Source organism: Monodelphis domestica, chromosome 5 (genome assembly GCF_027887165.1).
Source record: "Monodelphis domestica isolate mMonDom1 chromosome 5, mMonDom1.pri, whole genome shotgun sequence".
NCBI lineage: Eukaryota > Metazoa > Chordata > Mammalia > Didelphimorphia > Didelphidae > Monodelphis > Monodelphis domestica.
In genome coordinates this window covers 187,691,619-187,701,860 of record NC_077231.1, presented here as the reverse complement: position 1 = coordinate 187,701,860, position 10,242 = coordinate 187,691,619, and positions in this window count along the sequence as shown.

Genomic DNA, 10,242 nt, shown 5'->3' with positions numbered 1-10,242 from the left:
AAACCAAATAAGAAATCCTAAAAATCAAGGGAGAAATTAATAAAATTGAAAGTAAAACAACTATTGAACTAATAAATAAGATTAGGAGCTGAAATTTTGAGAAAAGAAACAAATAAAATAGATAAAGTATTGGTTTATATAATTAAAATATGGAAGTTGAGAATTAAATTAACAGTATGAAAGATGAACTGGATGCTCTCAACTCTAACAAAGAGGAAATTAATTCAATTACTAAGAACAACTTTGCCCAATCTTATGGACATAAATATGATAACCTAGGTGAAATGGGTGTATATAAACAAAAATATTAAATGCCTAGATTAACAAAAGAGGAGACAGAATACTTAAACCACTACAATATGGAAAAAATATATTGAACAAGTCATTAAGGAATTCCCTAAGAAAAAATCCTCAGGGCCAGATGAATTCAAAAGTGAATTCTATCAAATATTCAAAGAACAACTAATCCAAATATTTGACAAAATATTTGACAAAATAAGCAAAGAATCTTACTAAATTCTTTTGATGACACAAATATGGTATTGATTTCCAAGCCAGGAAGACCAAAAACAGAGAAAGAAAACTATAGACAAATCTCCTTAATGAACATAGTTGCAAAAATCTTAAATAAAATATTAGCAAAGAGACTACAGCAAGTCATTACAAGGATTATTCAGTATGACCAGGTCAGAATTATATAAAAAATGCAAAGCTATTTTAACATTAGGAAAAACATCCACATAATTGACCATATCAACAACCAGACTAACAGAAATCACATAATTATCTCAATAGATATAGGAAATGTCTCTGAGAAAACACAGCACCCATTCCTATTGAAACCACTAGAAAATATAGGAATAGATGAGCCTTTCCCAAAATAATAAACAATATATATTTAAAACCATCAGCAAGTATCATCTGCAGTAGGGATAAGTTAGAGGTCTACCCAATAAGATCAGGAGTGAAGCAAGGATGCCCATTATCACTTCTATTATTTAATATTTTTTAATATTTTTATAGAAACAATATAGATAACAATTAGAAAAGAAAAAGAATCCTAGAGAATCAACTAAAAAGTTAGTGGAAATAATTAACAACTTTAGCAAAGTAGCAGAGTATAAGATAAACCCACAAATATATCACTAGTATTTATATATATTTCCAGCAAAATTCAGCAGCAGGAGTTAGAGACAGAAACTCCATTTAAAATCATTCTAGATAATATAAAATAATTAGGAATGTATTTACCAAGAAAAACACAGAAATTATATGAAGACAACTACAAAACACTTTTCACACAATTAAAACCAGATCTAAATAATTGAAAAACATTAATTGCTCATCGGTAGGATAAGCTAACATAATAAAAATGACAGTCCTAACCAAAATAATCAATTTATTCAGTGCCATACCTATCAAAGTATCAAAAAACATTTTATAGAATTAAAATGTAATAAAACACATCTGGAAGAACAAGAGATCAAGAATATCAAGGGAATTAATGAAAAAAAAATGTGAAGGATGGGGACCTAGCAGTACCAGATCTTAAAATGTACTATAAAGTGGTGGTCACCTAAATAATAAGATACTGGCTAAGAGACAGAGGAGTGGATCAATGGAATAGAAGAGGGGTAAATGCCTCAGCAAGTTAGTGTTTGATAAACCCAAAGATCCCAGCATTTGGGACAAGAACTTGCTATTTGATAAAAACTACTGGGAAAATTGAAAAACAGTATAGGAAATGTTAGGTTTAGATCAATATCTTATACTCTATGTCAAAAATTCAAAATGGGTAAATGACTTAAATATAAAGAAATATAAAGAAATTAGGTGAATATAGAATACTATACCTGTTAGATCTTTGGGAAAGTAAGGAATTTAAGACCAAGTAAAAGATAGAGGACATTACAAAATGTAAAATGAATATTTTTATTATATAAAATTTAAAAGTTTCTTTACAAAGAAAACAATACAAACAATATTAGAAAGAAAGCAACAAACTTGGAGGAAAATTTTTATAACAAAACTTTTCTGAAAAAGGTCTAATTTCCCAAATACATAAGAAACTAAGTCAAATGTATAAGAAAACAAGACATTCCCCATTTGGCAAATGGTCAATGTATATGAATAGGCAGTTTTCAGATGAAGAAATCAGAACAATTAATAAGCACATGAAAAAGTGTTCTAAATCCCTCCTAATTAGAGAAATGCCAATCAAAACAACACTGAGGTACCACCTCACACCTAGAAGATTGGTAAATATGAAAGTAAAGGACAGTAATAAATATTATAGGGGATATGGCAAAATTGAGACATTGATGCATTGCTGGTTGAGTTGTAAAGTGATCCAAACATTCTGAAAGGCACTTTGGAATTATGCACAAAGAGGTTTAAAAGAATATATACCCTTTGATCCAGCAATATCATTGCTATGTGTGTAACACAAAGAGATAATAATGAAAAATATTTGTATAAAATATTCATAGCTGTGCTCTTTGTGGTGGCAAAAAAAAAATGGAAAATGAGGAAGTGTCCCTTGACTGAGTAATGGCTGAACAAATTGTGGTGTCTGATAGTGATGGAATTCTACTGTGCAATAAGGAATGATAATCTGCTTAATTTTGATAAAAGCTGTAAAGATCTCCATGAATGGATGTGAAGAGAATTGAGCAGAACCAGGTGAACACTGTACACAAAGACTGAAATACTGTGGGATGATCATATGTAATTGACTTTGCTACTAATAGTAATATAATGATACAGGATAATCCTGAGGGATTTATGAGAAAGAATGCTATCCACAGAGAAAGATCTGAGGGAGTAGAAACACAGAAGGAAAACATTTGATTTTTCATTTGTTTATATGGATATTGGATATAGAGATTTTTATTTTTTTCAAACTTCTGAGGAAAGATTTATTGATGATGTTTCTTTAATGTTGCACTTTTTGAAATTTATATTAATGTATATTTCTTTGGTGAATTGACTTGTTATTAAAAGACATATTGGTTTAATAAATGACTTTTCTGAGAGAGTCAGACACAAGATGGTGGCCTAGAAGGAAGAAGTTCAGACCTCTTAATACCCTTCCTTACTGATCACAAACTGAATGCTCATAGTGTACTGAAATTCAAACTTAACAACAAGACAGAGCCAAGGAACCCTCCTGCTGGATTCAATTCAAAAGATACACCCCCCAAAAAAAAGCCAGAATCTGAGAACACTAGGGTTTAAGGGGAAGGCAGAAGGAAGGTACTAGGACCCCTCCCACCCCCAGAGCACTAAGCCCCCAGAGGTAGTGGGAAACATGGGGTGGGCAAAGGCTCTGGCCTGGAATGTTTGCCTTGTGGGCAGGGCTGTGCCAAGCTCAGAGCATCGAACACAGACAGCGGGGAAGGAGCTGGAGAGTGAACATAGAGCTAGAAGCCTGGACAGAGCTGTGGAGATCCTCCATATTGTTCTAGCCTTCCAGGAGGTTTTGCCTTCAGAGCACACCCAGCCCAACCCAGCTCAACTTAATCCCATCAAAAGTCTTCAGAACTCAGGGAATCCCAGGCTCCAACACCTCTCCCCTCAGGACCTGCTGGGCTTTAATCCAATCAAAAGCCTCCAGAGGACAGGGAAGCTCAAACTCCAATAACCCTCCCCCACAGACTGCACTGAGATATCCTCTGTCAAAGCTACAAGAGGGGAGACTGACAGAAGCCCCCAAAACCAAAAAAAAATGAGAGGAGCAAGAGCACAGACAAATGCAGAAAGTAACCAAGGGGTGAATATGAGCAAACAACAGAAAAAGAAGAAAGAAACTAAAATAGACAGATTCTATTCAACAAAAGGAACAGAGGGGGAGGGATCAGCAAATGATAAATCAGAAATCCCAGCAAATTGGATACAGGCTTTGGAAGAACTCAAAAGGAAATTTTAAAAAATTAAGAAAGGCTGAAGACAATTGGGAAACAAACTTAAAATCTAAGATAAGTCATCTGGAAACAGAGGCACTTGAACTGAAACAAGAAAATAGTGTCTTGAAAGCCAAAATTAACCAGCTGGAAAATGAGGCAAAGGAGATAAAAGATGAGGTAAAGAAGATGAAAGATGACCTACAAAGAAAATCAGACCAGAAGGAGAAGGATGACCAAAAAGCCAGGTATGAAATCCAGTCTTTAAGAACCAGAATACAACAATTAGAATTAAGTGACCTCAAAGGCATCAGGACACTATAAAACAAAACCAAAAGAATGAAAAAATTGAGGAAAACATGAAGCATCTCATTCACAAAACAGAGGATTTAGAAAATCATTTGAGGAGAGACAATTTAAGAATCGTTGGTCTACCAGAAGACCATGACAAAAGAAAAAGCCTGGACTGCTACAGGAAATCATTCAAGAAAACTGTCCTGATATTCTAGAACAAGAGGGAAAAGTGGAGATTGAAAGAATCCACAGATCACCTCCTATACTTAATCCCCAACTGAAAACTCCCAGAAATGTTATAGCCAAATTCAAGAACTATCAGACCAAAGAAAAGATATTACAAGCTGCCAAGAAGTAATTCAGATACCATGGAACCACAGTGAGGATAACACAGGATCTGACTGCATCCACACTGAGGAACTGAGAGGCATGGAATATGATATTCTGGAAAGCAAGGGAACTAGGTCTACAACCAAGAATCAACTACCCAGCAAAGATGACTATATTCTTACAGGGAAACATATGGTAATTCAATAAAATGAAGAATTCCAAGAATTTGTAAAGAAAAGACCAGCCCTGAACAAAGAATTTGATGCCCAAGCACAGAACTCAAGAGAATCATCAAAAGGTAATTAAAAAAATCTGGAATATAGAAAAAATAAAACATAACAAACAAACAACCCTCCCCCCTTTTTAGAGATTCAATAAGTTAAAATGATATGGATCCCTTTAAGAAAAAAGGTCATTGGTAACTCTTAAAAACTGTTGTTATCACCTGGGCAGCTAGAAGAACTACACTTAGCGTGAACAGTGACAAACTGTATAGGATGAAGGGACAAGACATAAATAGATATATAGATATATGCATGCATAAATACATATACATGTATATATATAAATGTATATGTATATATATACATATATATAACTAGAGCTAAAAAAGAGGCTAATACTAAAAGAAATGGGAAAAGAAACAAATGGGGGTAAATTTATAGGTCACAAAGAACCTCATGGTGGGAGGGGAGAGAACATTAATACATTGGAAGGCTAAAGAGGTTGGAGATAGGAAATACTCAACTCGTATGTGCATTGAAATAGACTCAAAGAGAGAAGAACAATCCAATCTATTGGGGCAGAGAACAGATTTGCGTGCTGTGGGGGAGTAGAAGGGTAACAAATGGACTGGAGGGGAGGGAAGCAGTACAAGGGAGGTAGAGGGTAGGGGGTAGTTTTAGAAAGACTACAGGGAAAATAAGGGGGGATTAGAAGGGAGGGAGAAAGGAAACTAAATGACTTTTTCAGTTCTATGATTTTACACACTTCACTCTAATCTTGGTTCATTTTTTTTTTTTATATTTGGTCAATTTCAAACATTATTCCTTGGTTACAAAAATCATATTCTATTCATCCTTCCCCTGCCCCTGCCCTTCCTGTAGTCAATGATCAATTACAGGGGGTATTACATGTGACCTTGAATAGAACCTATTTCCATGTTGTTGATGTTTGCACTAGTCTGTTCATTTAGGGTCTATATCCCCAATCATATCCTCCTTGATGCATGTAATCAATCAGTTGTTTTTCTTCTGTGTTTCTACTCCCACAGTTTTTCCTCAGAATGTGGACAGTGTTCTTTCCCATAGATCCCTCTGGGCTGTACAGAATCAGTTCATTGCCACTAATGGAGAAGTCCATTACATTCAATTGTACTACAGTGTATCAGTCTCTGTGTACAATATTCTCCTGGTTCTGCTCCTCTCGCATGTAGAAATGTTCAAATAAATTTAGAAGATAAACAATTTATGAAAGAGGCATCACTTTCATGTAAAGGGAACAGGATAATACTCTTGATGATCTAGCATAGGAGTGGGGCAATAGGAGAGGCTTCATCACAAAAATAGAATTGAGGTATGGAAATTCAACAAAATGCAGGGTTAACAAAAGCACAAACAGAAGAAGAATGACTAAATGGGGGACAGAAAATTGGCATAAAAAAAGGATTTTTGTGAGAAAAGCATGAAGCTATATTTAGAGTGATATCATCAAGGTCATTAAATGAAGTGGGAAACCAATGAAGGCTTTTTTAGCAAATGCATGATGTGATAAATGTGGAGAATAAGACATATTACTCAGATAGATGTATGAAGAATGATCCAAAGAATGGGTGAATTGGTAACAGGAAGGATGCTATGGCAATGATTTAGGTGAAGCTTAATAGGGAATGAGAAGAAAGAGGCAAATGATAACTTGAAAAGATAGGCATGTCAAAGGAAGATTGTTATAGAATAGAGAAGACTCAAATATTTGGGAAGGAAGATTGCCAATTAATAGGGAGAGCTTGAAGAGCTTAAGAGATTATCAATAAAGTCAAAAGGTGATAGAGGGAAAATATCACAGAGGATAACCTAATGAATCTGTTGGTTCAGATACATCAAATTCCTCATCAAGTGTCTTTTCCACCTTATATAAGGAAATAAGCTTAAAGGAAAAGTATTAAATCAATAGTACTCAAGTTATTCCCCAAAAGCTCAGAGTAAAAAGTAGCAAAATTCTTGTGCCTTGAAAAGAGAACTTTATAAGCCAAGACACTTAGATGCAGATGTCCTAAGTTCTAACAGAGATGGAGACTACCCTGCCAGAAACTCTAAATTCTCTCAGCCAGTGGTAGGACAAATGACTGATCACAGATAGTCCATGAATTGATAAACTGTGATTGCTATAAACAAAAAAAAATATATAATACTGCCTGGAAAGGAGTGACAATATATATTTTAAAATATGATACACTTACATGTGAGTTTAATTTAATTTTTATCCTAATAGCAAAATATATTGAAAAGATAATTTTTAGAATGTCAGATATATCTAATCTATTTATCTCACATTTCTTTTTTTTCCTTTTTATTGAATCTCTCAACTTAGCAGGAAATAACTTTTGACTGACAATAAATCCTTGGCATATTACATAAATTAGCTTATATTATTGTTACAGCCAGATTGTACCCTATGTACACAGTCATCATTTTGGTATATTTCACATACTGATGGTGGTCAGAGGATATTAATTTTAAACATGTATCATTAAACTAACGTCAAAATTTCCCTAAATAATATGATTTTCCTCTCCAACAAAGTTCAAATTTTAGTAAATAAAGAATTAACTTTTAGCTACTACTATGTATAAAGTGTTTTGGAATTTACAAAGAGCTTTTAAAAAATAATTTTAATTTAATCTCAGAACAGCCCCAAGAAACAGGTATCATTATTAAACCCATTTTAGAAATGAGAAATCTGAGGTAGACAGACATCAATTGACTTGCCTACAGTCACATAGCTAATAACCTTCTCAGGAAGAGTTGTACTCAAATCTTTCAGACTTCAGTTCCAATATTCTATCCAGGGTGCTAACTAGTTGCCTATTATTTCCAATTATATGGTTATTTATTTTTCTACTAGTTATTCCACTTACTGTGTTTGTAAGATGGATGAAATTCATTACAAATATTTGATTTATTTACCTTTTTTCAATTTCAAAAATCAGAATTCATCTTTTAATCCTCTGGTTAATAAAACCATCACTCATTGCAAAAAAAAGGGGGGGGTTAAATAAACCAAGTCCATATCACTGATTAACTGCATAGTCAAACTATCTATACCCTTAATCCATCACATGTCTATTGCTATTTCATAAGTAGTTCTTTGATGATAGTTTACAATATGAATTTTGATATTTTACTGTTTATTTCATTTACCTCATTACAATTATATTTAATATTTTCCCTAGCCTCTACTTTATTTGTGTTGTATCAGTTCATACAAATCTACTTGCATTTCTCTGAATTTTTCACTTTCATTATTTTTTAAAGCATAATGGTATCCCATTGAATCCATATCCATCACTTTGCTTATTGATTTCCCTCTCAACGGGCACAAACTATTGTGTTTCCAGATTTTATTTATTTTAAAGATGAAGTCCTCTGGTGTTTTAGGTAATTTAAATAAGAACATGTATTTGTGTGTGTGTGTGTGTGTGTGTGTGTGTGTTTCTGTGTGTGTGAGTGGGTGTATGTATTTTCCCTTAGCAAAGTGTAGTCAAAAGAATTGGAATTAGGAAACAATTTTCATATAATATTCAAGCAAATGTTAGCATTATAAGATTATCAAGTGCTAGGCAATTAAATGTTTTAATCTGTGCAAGATTTTCATTGTGTATAATAATATGGAAGTTAAGATCCACATAGTAATCTTGTCAGGCAATTATTGAAAGATATTTTATTTGCTTATGTGAAATCTGCAATTTTACTCAGTACAGGCATATTCACTGACAGTGGGAAAAACAAAAACTGAAAAAGAGAAGGATTATTTTTAAAATAATGACTTCTGGAGGGTTTAGTTTTTTCTCAGTCTAGAATATAAACATATTGAAGGCAAAGAACATTTTATATTTGACATTGGATTCCCATAACTTAACATAGTTGGTGCATGACATATATTTATTAGGTTATTTTTATTTGGTTTACATAATAAAAACTGAATTGTTAATACTTGCTTCATAAGGAATAAGTTATGAAAGTTCTCCTATAAGACTTGAACAGATCCATGGAAACTCATTTTAAATTAAATATAAATAATATAATATGATACAAAATTATGATTAAACCCTGGTCCATATCAATAGAGAATGACAAAGTTATGATGGAAAGACCATGTAAGGTCATTAACATAGAAATTCCAAGTTGAAAAAAAAAACCCAAACACAATACCCAAGTGAATAGCTAGTTGGCTCGGTGGATTGAAAGCCAGACCTAGAAATAGGAAGTCCTAGGTTCAAGTCTTACCTCAGATACTTTCTAGCTCTGTAACCCTGAGCAAGTCACTTAATCCTCATTGCCTAGTCTTTACCACTCTTCTGTCTTGGAACCAATAAACATTAGTGATTCTAAGATAAAAGGTAATGATTTAAAAGAGATTCATGAGGGACATGAGTAGGCAGTTTTCAGTTAAAGAAATCAAAACTATTAATAAGCATATGAAAAAGTGTCCTAAATCTCTTATAATTAGAGAGATGCAAATCAAAACAACTACACCTAGTAGATTGGCTAACATGTGTGGGTTTCAAGACTGTGAATTGCCTAAACTGTAAAGATAATTTTTAGCATCTTGATTTTAAATAAAAAATAAGTGGTTGCCATGGGGAAAATAATTCCCAAATATGAAATACCCAAGTCAGCTGGGTTTTATGGAGATTTTAATTAATATAAATGAAGGAATTAAGGAAAGGGAAAAAGACAGAGTAAGAGGAAATAGTAGGAAAAGGCTAGGGCCTAGGCCAATGGCCTAGGCCTTTCTCTTTAAGAAAGAAACTAAGTCAGTCTTTAATTGCTCATCACAAGATCTTTCCAAGCAAAACTCTAGTGTTCAGTGACCCAGCAGCTTCCCATGACTCCTGACCTCCAATTCAGCTACCAAAGCTGAAATAAATCGAATTCCCCTGAACTGGTTCAGACAGCTCCTTTTAAAGGGAAATTTCTCCTAAGTCACCTCCCCTAAATTTTCACATCTACCAATCACAGTAGACATTTTCCAAAGGACTGACCACTCTTAATTCACATCTTCTTATCACCTTCTTAATTCACATCTTATCACCTTCTTAATTCACATCTTGTTATCACCTTCTCTGGGTAGACTAAAACTTCTGAGCAATTCATATCTCTTTGCTAAGCTTGCCCTTTTAGTGATTAATTTAACCTTCATAGGTACTTAGCACCCTTTTGTATTAGATCTAAAAATAAACCTAGCATAAGGGCTTTTGCCTCACTATAAGTATGGGTTAAGTACTTTTTCATAGTTCAGTAAGGAATTTTACAACTTTATCTTCCCCTAAGGTATGCCTAAGTATGGGTGGAGCAATTTTAAAGTTCCCAGTACATTCCTGATCAAGTACCTCCATTGTTTAAATGGGGACTAGCTTTAACCTTAACCTTAAGATAATGTTCCAAGGTAGAGTCTGAGAAATTTTAGATTCACACATGACAGCAAAGGAAAGTAA